The sequence below is a fragment of the Lissotriton helveticus genome, chromosome 4_1 (assembly GCF_964261635.1).
Source record: "Lissotriton helveticus chromosome 4_1, aLisHel1.1, whole genome shotgun sequence".
In the NCBI taxonomy this organism is placed as follows: Eukaryota; Metazoa; Chordata; class Amphibia; order Caudata; family Salamandridae; genus Lissotriton; species Lissotriton helveticus.
Genome location: NC_136063.1, coordinates 1,633,818,310 through 1,633,838,050, shown reverse-complemented (window position 1 = coordinate 1,633,838,050; position 19,741 = coordinate 1,633,818,310). Strand labels below are relative to the sequence as shown.

Here is a 19,741-nt window from a genome sequence, read left to right as displayed (position 1 = left end):
GGCTTTTATACCAGCGGTCTTTGCACACATTAGATTGAATGGGCTCATGATGGGTGGCCCATATGGAATAAGACACCTTCCAAGCTTCAGCTAGGCCGGCTGTAACTCACAGATTAAACTGCATTGCAATACTTCCTTAAACAAGGGAAAATCTAGAACAGTGCTTCAGGAGAATAGTCTAGCACTCCAGCTGACCCCAATGGTGGATCAAGAGCGGCAAACAGAGTGCAGCTGGGAATCAATGGAGATGCACCAAAATAGTGCCTGGGGCACTGCAGCCCCCTGAGAGGTAGGAGAGCGTGAAGGATGAAAGGCCTGCCTGTGCACTGAAATTGCTGAGCAAACAGTGGGCAGCTATGGGGGGCCGAAGGCTTCTTCGAGATGGAAAGAAGCTCCGATGCAGCAGAGTGCACAGTGAGTAAAGAAAGGCCCTGGGGCAGGCGCAGCGGACAATCACTAAGTGAAGCACTCAGAAGCATGTTGCACCCAGAAAGGCGGTGCTGACCTAGAGTGATGGAAGATCCTGAAGTAACAGCACCCCCCCCCCACCCAACCTCCCTCAAGGACATGTACCAGCCTCTTGACAGTGTTCCCATGAAATGGCCTTCCTTGTTAGAAAATGTATACATGAAGAGCCCGAAAGAACCCTGTTTATATCAACTGTAAAAACTGAACCATCTATTTAAACACCAATGTATAATGTTTAATAAGCATATGTGATGACACGCATAGTCCCCCATGTGAGCTGCGAGGCCCATACTGATTGTAACAGTTAAAGAGAGCAGATAAGAGCCAAGAGACAATTGGACCATCTGGCCTTAACCAACACAAAAAACGAGATGCACTGGAAGGAGACACAGGAGCACTCAACACCCGAAAAGCAACAAGGGGACTTTGCCCCTTTGGGTCCCAGGTGAAAAAGGACATATGCACACGCAGGGGCTGTAGGGGGCTGTCTTTCTGACTTCCTATTAGACTGTTAAGTTCTGCTTGGTGCCAACAGGAAGCCACAAGGCAACAAAAAGGGGGCCCCACCAACATGGACAAACTAACTATAAAGCACTGTTATTGAACTCAAATGAGTACTGGAGTCACACTAAAACTCTTAAAGACGTTACTATGGTATTGTACCCTGCTAGCAAAACCCTACTTGTCAACATATACCAGGTGGACTCGACTGAGTGAGGCCCAGGGGGGTAATGAAGGAACACTCAGACAGATAAGATGGACATGATACTTAAAGCTATTGTTATGTTATGTTATGTTATGTTATAGTAAACTTGTAGCGCGCACTTATACTCCATAGTGTCCTGGTGCGAAGTTATAACAGTGAACTGATGGAATGGAGCCCGTTAACAAAGCTGCTTGGAGAGGAAGGTTTGCAGTTGCTTTTTAAACAGTGTAAGGCTTTGAGTCTGCTGTAATGACAAAGGCAGAGAATTCCAGAAGGTAGCTGCTTTGACAGACAAAGACTGGCCCCTCATCCGCATTCTGCGGAAACGTGGGATCTTCATCCGTCTAAGGGAGGCAGAGCGTAGCGATCTATTAGAGATATAGAAGGAAAAACGCTTTCTAATGTACAATGGTCCCAGCTCATGCAGAGCCCTGTGAGCCAGAATGAGAGCCTTAAATTGTATTCTCTGGGCCACAAGAAGCCAATGCAGGTCACGTAATTGCCGTTTGATGCTAGTCCTTCCCGAGATGTTAAAAAGGAGTCTCGCCGTGGCATTCTGTACAATCTGAAGCTTATGTATTAGGTACCCAGGGATACCAACATACAGAGCATTGGCATAGCCTAAGCGGGAAAGGATAAGAGCCCGCAGGACCATCTCCTTGGCCGACCTTGGCAGCAGAGGAAAAAATCTTCTAAGATCTTTAAGGGTGCCAAAGCAGACTCCAGTGAGTTTCTTGATTTGCACCCCAAATCGCAAATCCTCCTCAAACCAGACCCCCAGAATTTTTGCAGGGGTGCCCACCGAGCTAGGACAAGGATAATCAGAGGGCCATAGCGACTCCCTGAAGGCGGGCGGAAACTGGCCAAATAAGAGTATCTTGGACTTGTCCTCGTTGCACGTGAGTTGTGCCTGCGCCAACCATCTAAATACAGCTGAGAGGCAGTTCCGAGCAAGGTCCGTGGATGAGTCGGTATCGTCCCACATGAATAGAAGATGAGTATCGTCCGCGTATGCAATTATTTTTGCACCCAATTCCTCCGTGAGCGTAATCGGAGGGGTCAAGTAGATATTGAAAAGCAACGGGTTCAAAGTAGAGCTCTGTGGGACCTCTGTGAGCATTTTCTTGGCCGTAGAGGAGAAGGGGGGCATCCATACCTGTTGGGAGCGATCTTCCAGAAATGATTTAACCCAATCGAAGGCAGCGCCAACAACTCCTATGTTAGAAAGGCGAGGTGGGGCACCGTATCGAAGGCGGCAGAGAGGTCCAGTAAAATCAAGGCCGCCCTGCTGCCCGCATCCAAGCACTCCCTAATCGCCTCAGCCACCTCCACTAGCACAGTCTCAGTACTATAGGTTGCCCGAAAGCCGGACTGCACCGGATGGAGAAGGCCAGACGCCTCCACAAAGGCATCAAGCTGACGAAAGATCACCTTCTCACAAACCTTTGCCAAAGCCGGCAAAAGAGAAATGGGGCGGTAGCTGACAAGTTTAGCCGGGTTAAGAGAAGGTTTCTTCAGAAGAGGTAGAAGCTTAGCCTGCTTCCAACTCCCCGGGACCACGGCAGTTTGTATAGATAGATTAATAATCTTATTGACCTCCGGATAGACCACTACAGCAACCCCCGCCAGCACTCTGGCCGGACACAGATCGATGGAGACCCTAACTTGAGGGATTTAAGAATAGCTAGAATATCCGGACAGGCTATAGGCTCAAAGTTCTGAAGCGGAGGGGCCAATGGCAAAAGATCAGGAAGGGACGGCGGAGCATAATCCCCTGAGACAACCTCCACCGACCCCAAACTATCTTGAATAGCCTGTACCTTTTCAACAAAAAAAGTAGACAACTCCTCGCACCATTAAACGGGGACCGGAAGGGCCGTTTGTTGTGTGGCTGGTGCCAAGAAGCTTCTCATAATAGCAAACATCTCCTTGCTGTTGTTATTGGCTTTTGCTATCCGTTCAGCATAAAAGCCCCTTTTTGCTTCCCTAATAACTGCATAGTATTCCACCTGCGCTAACCGGAGAGCATTTTTTGCCAAAGGGCAATAATGTAGCCGCCAGCGGCGTTCCAGGGATTTGCAACCCAGTTTAAGGTCTCTGAGGGTGCTGGAGTACCATGGTTTGGAAGGTGCAAGTCTCGGTCGCCTGGAGGAAGGGGGTTTTTGCACCTTACCCACTCCTTGACAGATCCAAGAGGAAAACCACCGCTGTATCAAGATCAGAGGTAAGCGCGGGGCAGGTCTCCACAAGGACCCTAGACAGAGCCGAAATGTCGATCTTTCTACCTTGGTTGTTGTAGACCGGAATTGACGAGAGTGGCTGCTTCCCTATTGGCCAGGAAAATTGTTCCAGATAGCGATAAGACCAGGTCACCTGAAGGGGGTCATCTACTGAAAGGGCAAAGTTAGAACACACCAGGTCGATTGTGTCCTCCTTGGTGAGAGGGTGACTTTACCCACTGAGTAAGGTGGGCCAAACCAAAGAGGTCCATTATCTCCCTAGCGCCCGCAGATTCCGGGCAATCTAGATGGATATTAAAGTCACCCAAAAAAGGAGGTTTGAGAAGCGAAGGGAGCGAGGGATGATAACATCACCCAAAGCCCTCAAAAAGGCACCCGGTGGGCCAGGGGGCCGATAGAGCAGAGTCCCACCCAATGTAAAATGGGGCAAAATGACGATAGAGAAGTCCAGCATCTCCCCCTCCATTAAGCCCACAGTGGCCTCAAATGAGAGGGCCCACGTCCCCCTATACACCACTGCAATCCCCCCTCCTCTCAGTGAAACACGATCTAGTCTGGCAATTTTAAATCCCATAAGGAATAGCAAGCTCAACCACCGGCGCACAGGCTTCCTGAAGCCAGGTTTCCGTAAAAAATAATAGATCTAAGAGGTCATCTGAGAGGATTTCATATATATCTGAAGCATGTTTAACCATAGAACGTGCGTTAATGAGAGACGCCCTAACTCTGTTCTCCTTCTCATTACAGGAGGTAGTAGCAGGCGCCCCTGCATGAAAGCGGAACTGACATGTAGGACACGTTCAGTGTAAACATTGGAGGACCCCCCATTTCTCCCCCCCCACCACACCTTGCCTTACCCAAAGCCATTAATTCCCCTCTACTAAAAGACCTCCTAGCACCTAACTCCTCTGACGATAAACCGGCAGCATGGCTGGCGCTGGTCGCTGACAGGGCGCTGACGGGCGCAGGCGGGCTTGCCTTCAGCGCGCCGCTGGAGCGCCCGCTGCGCGCGACCGCAGCATCCGGTGTTATATAGGAAGTAAAGGCTGGAGGAGGAGCAACTACTAGAGCGCTGACCTGCCCGCGGGCCTGCTCTAACAGACGGACACCACGCAGAAAAAAAGAAACAGGTAGCGGCAGCTAGCGAAAATAATTCTTTTTTAAAAAGCAGCAGTGCAAATACAGTTTTACAAAGTTTACAAATCACAACACAGAAAGCCCCCCACACACAGCAGCAACACAGAGGCAACACTATTATTGAGGCCTCCTGCCAATAAAGATAAATGTTGTGGTACTTGAAAGGAGCTTACTGTGCAAAGATCAGAAAACACTTGCGGAAAAGGTACTAAGAATATATTATACACCAAAACCCATGCTTAAGCTGAAGCACTGAGAGGATGCCTTAAGCAGTAACTTCCTTCACGTAGCATTGATATACCTTGGCGTGGCTACCTATTGGCTTGCATGTGCTTTAGGTCATAGCTCACATGACTGGCCTCAACTTATCTGCAACACAACTTGTGGTGAATCAGGGATATGTCAAAGAGAGCTCTGCTGTGAGCCAGTGACTTGTGGCCATAGTGTTTCTTCTGGCTAAGCAAAGGGTGGCTATGCACTGAGGCAGGGGCCCCTATGTAACAAAATATTATTGGCTACTTGACTTAATCTATTGTCAACAACACCTGGACAGTTACAGGAAATTATGCCAAATCAACTGATACCCAAGTACATATGGAGCACTCTTTGAACATACGTATTAAATCACCATGCAAGACTGGTTCCCTGTCTAATTCAACATAGACCTGATGGCCAGGGATTGGAATCTCCAGCAGGACTTGCAAAGCGTCTCTGACAGGTTACAGTAGAAAAGGCCCACCAGGACTAGACTGTCCCATGAAACGACAATAGAGTGGGCTACTGTTGCTATAACTCTTCATAGTATTGGGAGTACTGGAGCTTCTTGAATATTATAATCTGTTAGCACTGTTGTTGGTTGTTAAACCTGACAGCCTTAAGGTGGTTCCCCCCCCCAACTTTTTCCTACCTCTTCCACTTTTTGTCCTCATTTTTGCTGTCTTTAGGATCTGTGAACTTTACCGCTGCTAACCACTACTAAAGTGCTTGTGCTCTCTCTACCCTAAAGCATGGTACGATGGCTTCATCCAAGGAAAAGAGAGTACGAAGTTCCTAAGTGGGTCAAAAGTCTAAGTATGAGAACTCAATGGCATCACAAGTGTAGGTTGTGAAAGGAGAGGGACTTCTCCTTTTTGGAACTAGGGCCCTCACACAAACGGCGAGCCAAGTGTCATGCTTCATCATATGGGCCAGCTCCTCGACGGGTCGGCGCAGCAATACCCGACGGGCACCCATAAAGGGGATCTTTATCGGAGATCTTTTGTTCCTCGCCGTTAAGTGCCGTGGGTGTGAGGGGCCTGGTGTATGGGGATGTAGTAGTGAACAGGTAAGGAGTCCTGTATGTAAACTTAATTGTAGAAGGAATACTTCCTGAGTAAAAAGAGAGAGAGGGAGAGGCGACTATCTGACTATGGTGGGTCAGGATATGAACGCTCTCCTCATAGTGCTTTAGGTGAGAGCTCATATGACTGACCTCAACTTACCTGCAACACCACTTGGGTGATACATGGATATGTCAAAGAGAGCTCTGCTGTGAGCCAGTGACTTTTGGCCATAGTGTTTCTTCTGGCTAAGCAAAGGGTGGCTATGCACTGGGGCAGGGGCCCCTATGTAACAAACAATTATTGGCTACTTGACTTAATCTATTGTCAAGAACACCTGGACAGTTTTGATGCCAAATCAACTGATATCCAAGTACATATGGAGCACTCTTAGAACATACGTATTAAATCACCATGCAAGACTGATTCCCTGTCTAATCCAACATAGACCTGATGGCCAGGGACTGGAATCTCCAGCAGGACTTGCAAAGCGTCTCTGACAGGTTACAGTAGAAAAGACCCACCAGGACTAGGCTGGCCCATGAAATGACAATAGAGCGGGCTACTGTTGCTATAACTCTTCATAGTATTGGGGGCACTAGAGCTTCTTGAATATTATAATCTGTTAGCACTGTTGTTGCGTGATAAATCTGACAGCCTTAAGGTGGTCCCCCCCCCCAACTTTTTCCTACCGCCTCCACTTTTTGTCCTCATTTTTTGCAAGCTTTAGGATCTGTGAACTTTACCGCTGCTAACCAGTACTAAAGTGCTTGTGCCCTCTCTACCCTAAAGCATGGTAACATTCCTTCATCCCCAGTTGCCATATTTGATTTACTTATAAGTTCCTAGTAAGGTAGTATCCCTGTACCTAGGGCCTGTAAATTAAATGCTACTAGTGGGCCGACAGCACTGATTGTGCCACCCACTGAAGTAGCCCTTTCACCATGTCTTAGACCTGCCAGTTGAGAGCCTGTGTGTGCAGTTTTCCACTGCCATGTCGACCTGGCAAAATAAACCTTTTTCTATGCCCAAGCCTCCCCTTTTCAAACATATAAGACACCCCTAAGGTAGGCCCTGGACAATCCAGAGGGCAAGGTGCAATGTATGTAATAGGCAGGACATTTACTTTTAAGTTTTACATGTCCTAGTAGTGAAAAACTCACAAAGTTTTTTTTCACTACTGCAATGCCTATCTCTCCCATAAAATAACATTGGGATTACCCTATTATGTTTATAAGTGTAATGTTCAATTGGGAAGAGATAAGTTCCTCAAGTTTGGTCGGAATGCTGAACAGATCTGGGTTTAATCCATAGTTTTTTTGCTCACCACGCCACCCCAGTTTGGACCCAGCCATATGCAAATCAGTATTGACCCTGCTTTTTAGAAAGTTGGCATTTTCTTACTTTATTTTTCTGAGAAAACAGGGGACCCCTACAACTAATAAGTTTGCTACGCGTAGGGCATATTAGTCATTAGAAAAAGGAGAGAAATTGTAGCAAACACTTTATAGTTTTAGTGCCATTTCCTATAGGGTAAATCTTTATAATAAAGCAGAAAATGTGGCAAAGTAATAAGGAATCGATAAATAACCAATTTTTATAAAAATGATATTCATTTATTTATATTTTTTCTTTGATTTCTTTTTTCATATATATTTTTTTCATAGTTTTTTTATAAACACTCAATTCATAAAAAACATTTATATCATTTTAAATCAATTTGACATGTATCGGACAATATTGAGAAACAACAAAAACACTTCAAATGACTAGATGTTCAAAAGATCATTGAAGTTGGCAATGCGGTGGGTTGGAACACTACGCGCGTTTCGGCCATTGCCTTCATCAGGATATAAATGTTTTTTATGAATTGAGTGTTTATAAAAAAAACTATGAAAAAAATATATATGAAAAAAGAAATCAAAGAAAAAAATATAAATAAATGAATATCATTTTTATAAAAATGGGTTATTTATCGATTACTTATTACTTTGCCACATTTTCTGCTTTATTATAAAGATTTACCCTATAGGAAATGGCACTAAAACTATAAAGTGTTTGCTACAATTTCTCTCCTTTTTCTAATGACTAATATTTTCTTACTTTAGCCATTTGGTGCATGCGGCCTGTCTCCAGTCAGTCTGGGATGGATGACAGCTGCGCTTTGTGTATTCCCCCTGGACAGCCACATACAATGGGATCTTAGGTGTGACTTGATGGGCCAGCCTGGGAGGATAAGAGGGAGGAGCTGGACCCAGTCTAACTTGCACCTCAATAGGCTGTGTCCTGTCCCCACACAAAGGGCTGCATACCCCTGAGGTGTGTCTGGAGCCAGGGCATTAAGGGAGGAACTTTGTGCAATTCAAAGACCTGTCTTCTAAGTCTCCCTCACTTCAAAGGCTCTAATTAGTTTACGTAGGGGACCTCTGACACAGTCACCTCAGTAAGCCTCTGGACCTGTGAAGCTTCTTCCAGGGAAGAGGACTGCTGTGCTGCTGAAAGGACTGCTACTCTGCTGGACTGCTGCTTTGCTGGACTCCAACCTTGCTGTGCTGCCCTGCTGCCTGCTGTTCCCCGGCCTGGATGGGAAAGACTGGAACTGCATCACCTGAATCCAGAGTGACTCCAAGGGCTAGAAGGCTGGCCTCCTGATCTGAAGTCTCAGGGACATAAAATACTTCCAACCACCTTACTTCTGCATCTGGACTCTGCCATCTGTGAATCTGCCCTGCCAAGTGGTGCCACCCTAGTCATGGACCCTTGGAATTGGGCCTAAGGTTTTTGTTCCTGGCGGAACTGACACAACTGATGCATTGTCACTGCTGCACGGATTAGAACCTCATCATTATTGCTGCTGTGTGGATCATTCCTGATGCATCACCTATGAAACCATCACTCTTCCCGGCGCAAGGGCATCGCTTCTCTGTCGATGGCAGCCTTGTCGATGACGACAAACCTCTGCATCGCAGCTTACCTCTCATCGGAACAAACACATTGCCAATGCTGCGAGGATCGGGACCAGTGCATGGTCACAGATGCGTGGATCGCCACCACTGTACCACACATTCTCAATGCACCCAAGATTAAGGTACATTTGTTCAGTGGCCCAAACTGGGTCCCTGTATCCGACCCGGGTACCATCGCAGTCAGCCTGCTATCCCATATAGCACTTTTTGCTTCTAGGCGCTATTTATTTATTTTTTTTATAATTTATTTATTGGCATTTCAGAACAAACAGACACAGAGTACAAAGGCATCAAATCGTGGCACAGAAGATACATACATCAATTGTGTATCAGAGCTAATTTTCAACAGATGACCCTTAGTCCAAAAACACAGTAAGAAAGTAATTCATCTCAGTCTGACAGCAATCAACCCACAGAGGGACAAACATCTCTGATTGCACTCCCTCCGTACCCCTCCCCCACGCCGTGTCGAGAGGCCCCACCCGAGGCCACACTGCGCATCTCCATGTGAGCAACCCGTCCAAAAACCGTCCTCAGTCTATGGTGTAGACCCGGCCAGAGGGTAATTATGTGTTCCCAGTAAGCTATCCTCAAGTGCATGTGTATCCGTACTCTCCACGTCCAGTGTGTCCGGTGTGGGCCTCTTGTCTAGGAATAGTGACCAAAAGTTCTTAGGTCTGTTGCGTGGGGGCAACAATTCGCTATATAATTCGGTCTGGGTGCTGCAATATAGCATGTCGTTATTCCACTGCTTCAGCGTCGGCACAGGGCCGCGCATCCAGGAGAGAGCCACGCAACTGCTAGCTAGGAGAAAGGCCATGTCGATTAGCCTTCTAAGATCCTTCCGGAGGGGTTTGGAGTAACCCAGAATAGCCAACAGAGGGTCCGGAGATAGCGGTAAGTCAGTAATCCTATTCACTTCCTCATAAACCCCGCTCCAAAAGGAAGCAATCCCCGGGCAGGACCAGGCTACATGAAGGAAATCAGCCACCTGTGCTCTGCATCTATCACAGTGGGGACTCTCTCGGAGACCGTATCTGTGGAGTCTCTCTGGAGTATAATACACCCTGTTCAGGAATTTAAAATGTATCAGTCGGTGGCGTCCGTTGAAAGATATTCGCCTTGTGCTTGACCAGCAGTATTGCCACTTTTCTTCGGTTAGATCTACCGCCAAGTCTCTCTGCCATTCCAGGCGAGGTTTAGCATATTCCGCCGTCTTTTCTGAGAGGGCAATGCGATACAGATGGGTTACCAGCTTAGCGGGGAACTTAGAGTTAATAATGTAAGTAAAAGCCGTAACCTCGGGGAGTTCCATCATGTCCTCCACTAGGAGGTCCCTGTGGGCATGCCGCACCATGTGGAACTGAAAACGCGACAATAACGGATAGTGAGCTTCCTCGGTCCCAATCTCCTCCCAGGTGCGTACAGCGCCATCCGAAAAGAGATCTCCCATATTGCGTATGTCCAGTGAATCCAACGCAGCCAGCACCCCCCTGTCTCTACATGGTGCTAACCAGGTACACCAAGCGAGGGGGCAGTCGGGGCATAGAGTAAGCTGCAAGCCTGTACGTCCTTCATATAGTGCCACACATGTGTGACCGTAGTCAACGAGTCGAGGATACCGGTACGACGATCTCGAGGGCTAGACAGCAACGCAGGAAGAGGGACAGGAGCCGCGACAATGGATTCTATACGTACATGCGGGACATCCACCGGGCCATGGATCCAGTGGTAGGCGTGCGAGCTTTGTGCTGCCTGATAATAAAGTTCCATGTCGGGAGCACTCAGGCCACCCTCCAGATAAGGACGAGTGAGAATTTTCCATGCCACCCTCGGCTGCTTACCGGCCCAGGCCAGAAGGATCATCAGCGAGTGTAGCTGTTGAAAGAAGGATTTTGACAGCACCATGGGTATATTGCTAAACAGGAACAGGAAGCGGGGCAGCACAATCATTTTCATGAGGGAGATCCGCCCCATCAGCGACAATGGCAGAACAATCCACCTGTCTATGTCATCTTCCAGTTTGGAGATGGCTACACCGTAATTCTCCCATAGTACAATCTCCGAGTCCGTATGCAAGCGTATCCCAAGGTACCGTACCGCCTCAGTGGTCCACTGAAGTGGGTATTCCGGAACCACCCTCTCCGTGGCCGGTGTTAGTGGAAACATGATCGATTTTCTCCAGTTTACCTGGATACCTGAGAGGGAGCTGAACAAGACCACCTCACGTAGCACCGCAGAAAGATGGGCCTAGGGGTTGAGAATATATAAAAGGGTATCATCCGCGTAAGTGGATATTATCAGGTTGTATGTGGGGAATCATATGCCCCTATACCTGTGATATTCCCGCAAAGCCCACGCGAGAGGCTCGGCCGTGAGTGCATATAGTATGGGGAACAGGGGGCACCCTTGCCTCGTGCTCCTGTTGATTTGGATGGGATCAGTGGTCAAAGTACCAATCCGAATGCGAGCAGTGGGAGCATTGTACAGGGTCGCTAAGAGCTGAAGGAATAGCTCTCCCACCCCCATTCGGCTTAAGACTTGTCTCATGAATGGCCATTCAACAGAGTTGAAGGCCTTTTCCACATCTAAAAAAACTGCGACTGAGGGCACCTCTGGGCGCATGTGCTGTAGAGCTGCAAAAACCGTCCAGAGATTATAGGTGAGGTTACGACTAGGCACGAAGCCAGCCTGCTTGGGCGCAACCATCGTGGAGACCATGGGACTTAGCCGGTTAGCTATCAGCTTGGCGAATATCTTCGGGTCGACATTCAGTAACAACAGGGGTCTGTACAAGGCACACTCTCCAGTAGGTTTCCTCGGTTTAAGTATGGCAACCAGTATCGCCTCCCGCGTGGTGGGTGGCATAACTCCCAAGTCAGTTATGTCCTCAAACAGCGTAAGTAGACGTGGGACCAGAAGATCCGCAAAAGCTTTATAAAAGGCAACGGTTAGGCCATCGCTTCCCGGCGTGCTCCCCGCTCGCATAGCTGACAGCACCCATACGACTTCCTCCCGTTCTATCGGTCGTACCAAAAATTCCCGATGTAGATTAGACAACCAGGGCAGTTTGATGTGAGAAAGGTAGTCAAGTATGCCTTCCTCTGGGGCAGGTCCACGGGAGGCGTACATAGCCGCGTAATACTTACAAAACTTTCCCGCCACCTGATCCTCTGGTAGTGGAGTGTCCGATGGCGAGTCCCTTATGTCTGGTATCACAACTCTGTCCCTACGCTGCTTGGCCAACTGCGCGAGAACCGCCCCAGGGCGCTCTCCCTCGCCGTAGACTCTAGCAGTAGCGTACTTTCCCAGGTGTTTTACTTCAGAGTCCGCCTCTTCATAGTATTCACTCAACGTAATAGCGAGTTCTTGCATGAGGGCGTCACTGCTGTCTGTTAGACGACGAGCCTCTAGCTCTTTAAGCTTTTTCTCTAGGGTCTCCAGGCGACCCCAAATCGATTTGAGCACCCCCGCATGTTTCGAGATGGCGATCCCCCTAATGTACACCTTAAAGGCCTCCCAGACTGTCTGAAACGAGGCAACTGTGCCCACGTTGGTATCAAAGAACATCTCGATAGACGTGGCTAACTCCTCCCTGAAGGTGTTATCCAATAGAGAATAGGGTGGGAAGCGCCAAGCAAACGGAGGGATCCGCTTCTTGGGCGTGGCAATCATCAACAGTAGCGGTGAATGATCCGAATAGGTGCGTGGCAATATCGAGCATGCTTGCACATTGTGAGTTAAGTGAGTAGAGGCCAGCCAATAGTCAATCCTAGCGTGTATATTGTATGGTGCTGAATAATGAGAATAGCCTCCCTGGGATGGATGTCTATGTCTCCATACGTCACTCAGATCCAGTCGTGTCATTGATGTCTCTATTGTCCTTGCCGAAGCCGAGGGGCGTCTGTCAGGGCCGTTCGATCTGTCTATACTGGGCTGGCGTACCATATTAAGATCACCCCCCCAGAGGACAGAGCCCTTCGAGCGCGCTAGAATCCTATCTGTCAAATCTGCATAAAAGGCGGTGTAGTCGTAGTTAGGGACGTAGGTGTTCACTATACAGATCTCCATGCCTTTCCCGCATTTCGAGATAGTGTATCGTCCCTCCCCGTCCGTCTCCAACGGCAACAACGTCAGAGAGGTCTTAGGGTTGACCCATGTCAGCACACCCCTCGCATGCGATGTGAAACCCGCCGCGTGTATATTACCCAGCAATCCCCTGGAGCGTAATATTGGACTGTCTGGATGGAGGTGCGTCTCCTGTAAGAAAGCGACGTCAACTCCATGTCTAGCGAGGTATTGTAAGATCTTCCTAACCTTTCGGTGGTCGTTAAGACTCCTAACGATCCAGGTCACCAACGTCAGTGTGTCCAGGGACCCCCCTGTCATCCCTGTGTTAGCAATCTGTATATGGGCTGTGGCGATATATCATGTACCTTTGCGATCATGTCATGCCCTGTCAAATCTGTGCCAAAAAAACAGCAATGAACCCCCTCCTCCCCCCTGCAAGAAAAAACAACACATTTTCTCATCCAAATTCAATTGTCTCTTGAAATGGTCACAACCCCCCCTCCCAACTCCCTCCACGCCTGCCCAACCCCAACTCGGCCGCGGAAATCCCCCCTCCCCCGCAACATCCTGAACTCTCCCCTCCCCATTCTCCAAGAACATCAAACATAAAAGAAAGAAAGGCGTGATTCACGCGGGGGCGGAAGTAGCTGACAGAAAAAACTCATTATGTTCCTATTCCATGTGGTCACCCACCCTCCCCCAAACAGTTATAGATCGTGTGCAACAGTGCCGAGCCTGTGTGTACCTCAAATCTAAGTCTATATGAAGCATCGCCCAGCATAGTCTCTGATTCTGCTGTCGCTTCTGCCCCTTCAGCCGGTGCCCCCCCCCATGGCCCCCTCCAACCCGGACTGCAAGTGATATAAACGCATATAGTAGCACCCCGCTGCCGTTGGCATACCAGAACTCCAAAACAACATGAACATTAGATCTGGAGGTCAAGGAAAATCAAATCCAATGGGGTTCCATCCCTCCTCCCCCCAACCCACTCCTGTTCCGCAGAACTGAGTCTTTCGTGGACAACAGCGCAGATAGCGCCACCGCAGCCCCGGCACATAATTAGACTGCAATATAACCACCCCGTACCACAGAACAGCCAAAACATATACTCAGCCATCCGTAACCATGCGTTGTTGTTAGTCCTGTTCATCAAGGGCGCCTCCCGCCGCCTCATCCAGAAGAGCTCTGTTCGGGGAGGTGCGCGAGTCCTTGCGCCATTCCATAAGGGCCTTCTGCAGCACCTTAGGGTCAGTGAAAATCATGGACTTCCCTTGCCTGTTGACCCGCAGTTTGGTGGGGTACAGCATCGCATAGTCAGTTCAAATTTCACGGAGCTGTCTCTTCATATGTACGAATTTTTGGCTCGCATCCTGCACTTTGGCCGTAAAATCTGGAAATAATGAGATCTCCGACCCCTGGTATTGTAGCGGCTGCTTCTCCCTGGCCAGTTTGAGTGCCACATCCCGGTCTCTGTAGTTTAACAGCTTCGCTATTATAGGCCGCGGGGGCACCCCAGGTTTCGGCCTCGGGCCCAGGGATCGGTGCGCTCTCTCGACCACAAACATTCCGGAGAAGGCTGTGTCCCCTAGCAGCTTTTTTAGTAGGTGTTCTACAAACTGCTTCATATTTCCGGTTTGTGTAGTTTCCGGAAGGCCTGTAATGCGTAGGTTGCATCTTCGGGAGGGGGCCTCCAAATCCTCCGTTTTGTCCTGTAATATCTGCATCACCTTGCCCAGCTGCTTGTGTTCCGAGTCCAGAGATGTATGTGCCTCTTCTACCTCGGTGTGGCGGCGTTTGGACATATCGATGCATTCCACCTGCTTATCGAGCCTCTCCGCCAATGCGGTCCATGCGGTAGGTGAGCGCGTCCATCTTGGATCCCAGGGAGGCAAACCCACCCTGCAATGGCGAGTAAAATGCTGCGTATATCTTGCTGCGGGTGTTCTACGGTTGACTCCGTCTCCCCGGGACCTCCTTCTGGTACGGATTCACCAGGTTTGGGACTCTTTGGGTCAAACGAGAGCCTGGACTGGCTCCTGTCCGTCCGACCCATCGTGTTGCCGCTGTGCGTCCCCCTATCTCAGTAGTTGTGAGCAAGATGGCAGTGACTAATTGCGGTGGTAGCGGCGGATCCCGTCTCGAGGTCAAACCCTACGCAAAAGGGGGGGGGGGCAAATACTGCACGCGGCAGAACACCTGCGCATATATCAGAGTTCGTCCCTTAAAGGCACTTGAAGGTTAACACGGAGCTAGGGCTGCCAGCAAGTCTCCTCCGTCTTCAATCACCCCAATATGACCTTCAGGCTTCCAAGCCTTTTCCCAGCCAGCCTCCTCACTCTGGATCCAGATGTGCCCCTGTAGTGGTATTGCTGTGCACTTGGCGACCTCCAAACTCGTGGTGCCTATTGACTGGTGTCACGGCCCATGTGGCCCCCAGAAGCAGTGCACTAGCGCGCCTCACTATTATTGGCCGCGTTTCAAATATTCTCTCTGGCAGTGGGGTGGGTCCCTGGGGGCCCGTAGAAGTCCCTGTGCCTCAAAACAGACAGGCCTCCCTGCGCAGCAACCCCAGCCTCCTCCTCCGCTGCGGTAAGCCAGGCCCACTTCCACCGCTGGGCCTCCCCACCTCAGAAGCGTGCCTCCGTACTCGTCCGATACTGTGGGAAGGGGGGGGCCGGGGAGTGCCCCCCGAGCCGCGTCCAATTCAGCCCGCCACCAGAGCACAGCAACAGGTGCAGGCTCTCCCGACCTCACGCCTCACTCTCTGCAGACGATGCGAGGGGGGCCCGCGCCACAGGGCCCAGTCCCCGCCGGCGGCCGCACTTCAGGCCCAGCTGGGCCGCGCTCACCTCACCACGCTGCTCTGCGGTCCCCCGAGCAGCCCTTCAGTCTGCTCCTCTCCCGGGTACCGGCGGCGTCAAGGGATCTCGCAATTCGCTGCTCCCCGCAGATCACTCGTGCAGCTACCGACGTCGGCGAGGCGCCAGGGCAGCGATCCGGTCCATGACCCCACCCCCAAAAGTCTGCACAGTCCTGAAGCACACACCGCCACCAGCAAGCCAGGCCCAGACGCCGCGATCCAAGCGAACGGGGGGCTAGAGGGCCGCACTTTGCCAGTTCGCAGGCCACAACAGTCTTGTAGCACTTTACTTCGGTGCAAGGCTGTGAAGTACCACACAACATGCAGGATTCTGACCGGATAGTAAGTGAGACAGGGGAGCTCTCGGCTCAAGCAGCCATCTTGGTTGCGAGCTAGCTCCACCCTTCTAGGCGCTATTTTTTTACCTAAAAGTTTGACATTCAATATCTCCAGTTCTACTGATTGGATTTTTGTTGTTTTGGTCTTGTTTTGTTTATTAAATTAAGTTCTATGTGTCTAAGCTGGGGTGGAAATTTTTTGTATGTTGTTTTCACTGTTTTACTGTTTGAAGTGTTGCACAAATACTTTACACATTGTGGTAGGGCTCGCACATCCTGCACCTGTACAGTGCACGGCCCGTGGTTACAGCTTTGTGTGGGGGCAGCATTCAATCATTTGTTCCCCCAATCTCATCCCTCATCACCGCTCACTTCTGAATAACTTAGTGCTAGCCCCACCTCCAGTCCTTTACCACTGTATGGGACGAAATTCTGCCCCTTCCTGAGTCAGGTGCCAAGATCACATGCAAGTAATAACAAGAGTATGCACTTGCGCTTGGCTTGACCTGGCAACCAACTCGGAAATTGCATAGTTCAAAAGTCCCATCTGAGTTAGAAGCCACGCTTGGCTTCTAGTATTGTTGTGGAAGCTTTTCTTGCCCCACAGCTATTTCCCAAGTCCCATTCATTTTGCCCCACTCCCTGCATCCTGTTCTTTCTGGCCCTGTTTCCCGCACCCTGATTTCTTCTTGCCTCCTTCCCCGTATCCAGTTTCTAATACATATGAAACCTACCTGGAGACAGTTTCCTCCTACGGTCTCTCTGCCAGCTCAGCTCCTCTCCCAACCCAGTGCCTGGATTCTCCTGGTCACCTGCAGCATATCGCTGGATACAATGGCCTCTAAAACAAAACAGAACCAATGTAAACTTCCTGAAGACAGATTAGTGCACCGAGTCTGCGGCTCAACCAATGACATTCAAATGACAATCTCTACTCATTCTCAGACACTGTGGCCTTCATAAGGAATTGTTGACTCTGTTATATACCCTTTTCACAAACCTCTGGACATTGTCACGTCTGGAAAGTGACTTTTGGCTCTCTATGCAATCATTTCCTATTATTTTCACCTTAATGGGGTGAACCCTTCTTGTGGACGCACTGTTTATTTATCAATATTTGTGCAATTACTGGAGGGAACCTCAGGACCAGAATTGAATGCATTGTTTTCTTTTTGCCAAACCCTGATTGGGCCTCTGTATTTTATAGGAAAACAGACACTGGGTGACTGTTCAGTAAACTGAGGGATGTGTTTGCTGTGGTGCCGATCCCAGGTGTTTTGTTTTCTCTTCCCCCTTCACCCTTTTCATGCCGCGTCCCCAACTCCCCCCAGGTACAAACCATGGGCAGCAATTTTCTATTAAGTGTTGAGGGGGTTTCCTACAGGTATTGGAAGGACTATCTTCACTCCTGCAGACTTCATGTCCCAGGTGAGTGGAGTCTTGACAGAACGCCGAACCCACAAATCATATATCTGCCTGAGCGAAGTATGGATCAGGAAAGTTTCATTCAAGCTAGAGAGCCAGACCCTTTTGGAGATTCAGCAGAATGGTCCCCTATACCTACCATAGAAGAGTTAGCCAGTTATTTTACTAGTGTGCAAGCCGAGGTCCAATCATTACAGAAAATCAGCACCTGAATTAACTCAGTATAAACCCTGGGGGGGATCAATAGGGTAGAGCTCCAGGAACAATCCCTAAAACCCAAACATCATACTTTCAGCCGGGTCACTACTTTGTTCCTTCTGCTGGCACATCTATCCCAGGCATCTCGGATACACAGCCTGTTAATCTTGCTGTCCTGAACCCAAGTCCAGTGCCGCTAGCAGTTCCTGAACGTTTCAATGGTGATAGTACTTAATACAGTGTTTTTATGAATCAGTGTCATTTACAGTTTCCCAGAAGATGCAGCCCATGTGGTTTTCGTTATCTCTCATTTAGTAGGCACTGAAGCCACTTGGAACGTCCCTCTGGCTGAGGGCGATGATCTTATTTTGTGTAATTTCACATTGTTCAAGAAAAGGATGCACAATTTGTTCACCAAGCACACCTTTATGCGGCAAGTGATAAGAAATTACTTCATCTAAAGCAGGGTTTTAGCTCCCTGCCATCCTATGTGACAAACCTTAATAGATTGGTCGCTGCGACCCAGTGGTCCGGAGAGAAAAGAAAATCATTCTTCTATCAGGGATTACGTGACAACCTAAAAGATATCCTTTCCCAGATTGTGGATCTTCCAGATGAGTGTTCTGCTTTTATTCATCTAGTTATTCATCTAGTGGTCAAATTTGACCACAGATTGGGAGAACTAAAGGGGGAAAGGCCAAGAAAGACTTTCTATATTGTAAAGAGACACCACAAAAATGGACCTCAGATACTAGTGAGCCCTTGCAGATTGGAGGGATCCGTAGATCCCTCTCCAATGACAAAAAAGAAAGGTGAAGTCAGCTTAATCTGTATCTGTATTGTGAGAAGGGAGGGCACTTTGCTGGGGAAGGGCCAGTTAAACCATAAAATTTCCAGGAAAGCTGTGGCTCTTTGGAACACACACAGCACCTTAGCAGAAAACTAAAATACTTGAAGGGAATAGGATTGACACTTTGAGAGTTTCTTGTAGCGTGATCTCACACTATCTCACCAGTACGGTGGAGCATGTTCCTAAACATTTTACTGTAACTCTGACATTAGTGATTTCTAATCAGCTGTGAAGACGTATGCCCATCCTATTGGACTATGGGGCAACGGCAAATTTTCTTGATCTAACCCTGGCTAGGGCAATGGGTATTTCCTTCCTTCCTACAAAAACATCCTGAACCCGTTAGAACAGTAGATGGGTCCAAGCTATCTTCAGGAAAAATTGCCTACCATCCCAATGACATTATCATGATCTGTAACAACAGTCATTCAGGAACTGTTTATTTTGATCTAATTAATGGACTAATATTTGGTGCTATCCTTGGGGTTCCCTGGCTCCAGCAACTTACTCCCCATATTGACACCAGATACAAAAATTGTGTCTGTAGCACTACTACCAAGAAGTAGCGAAATAGAAAACCCCACTCTTCTGTGCCATGTCTGCTGCAATAGAGAACTCAGTTTTGCCTTTCAATACACAGAATTCAATGATGTTTATGAATAGGGCTCCCGGTTTTATGGTATTTATTTTTCTGCCATTTCCGTCTGTATTTATCCATATTTATTTTTTGGGCATTTTTTCTGTAATTATCCACATTTGTTTTTGTCACAAGCAAAAGACGACGCTGCAGCTAGTATTTTATCACATTTATTTAAATTGTGAATGCACACATGCGCTCGGTTGTTATTGGTCAACACTATACATTTATCTGAAAACGTTGCCATTTGCAGAATGTCCCAAATATGCTTAAAAGTGCTATCACAAGCCATTTGTCTCAGAGCCTTGCAGTGTCTGCCATCGGCAGAGTGCCACATCCTCTCCCCCACTGAACACTTTACTGCCCCACTGAGAGAAACTCACACTGCCTTCAGCTGTAACTCAATTGTGCCCCGCTATAAATACCTGAAAGCAATTCAATTCAAATTATGCACTAGACTCCAGTAATATGCTGCCTGAAAAAAGTAACAACATACTGGAAAAAAGCAAACACTCATAGTTGACAG

General features: G+C 48.6%; 1 protein-coding gene across 1 annotated transcript in view; it reads right to left on the bottom strand.

The window, feature by feature from the left end:
- TRANK1 (tetratricopeptide repeat and ankyrin repeat containing 1) overlaps positions 1-19,741 on the bottom strand; it is a 1,265,441-nt gene that overhangs the window by 1,230,477 nt on the left and 15,223 nt on the right. The window contains exon 2 of the mRNA XM_078688288.1: positions 16,840-16,946. The gene's annotated coding sequence lies outside the window, so the exon portion shown is untranslated. The remainder of the gene's footprint in view (positions 1-16,839; positions 16,947-19,741) is intronic.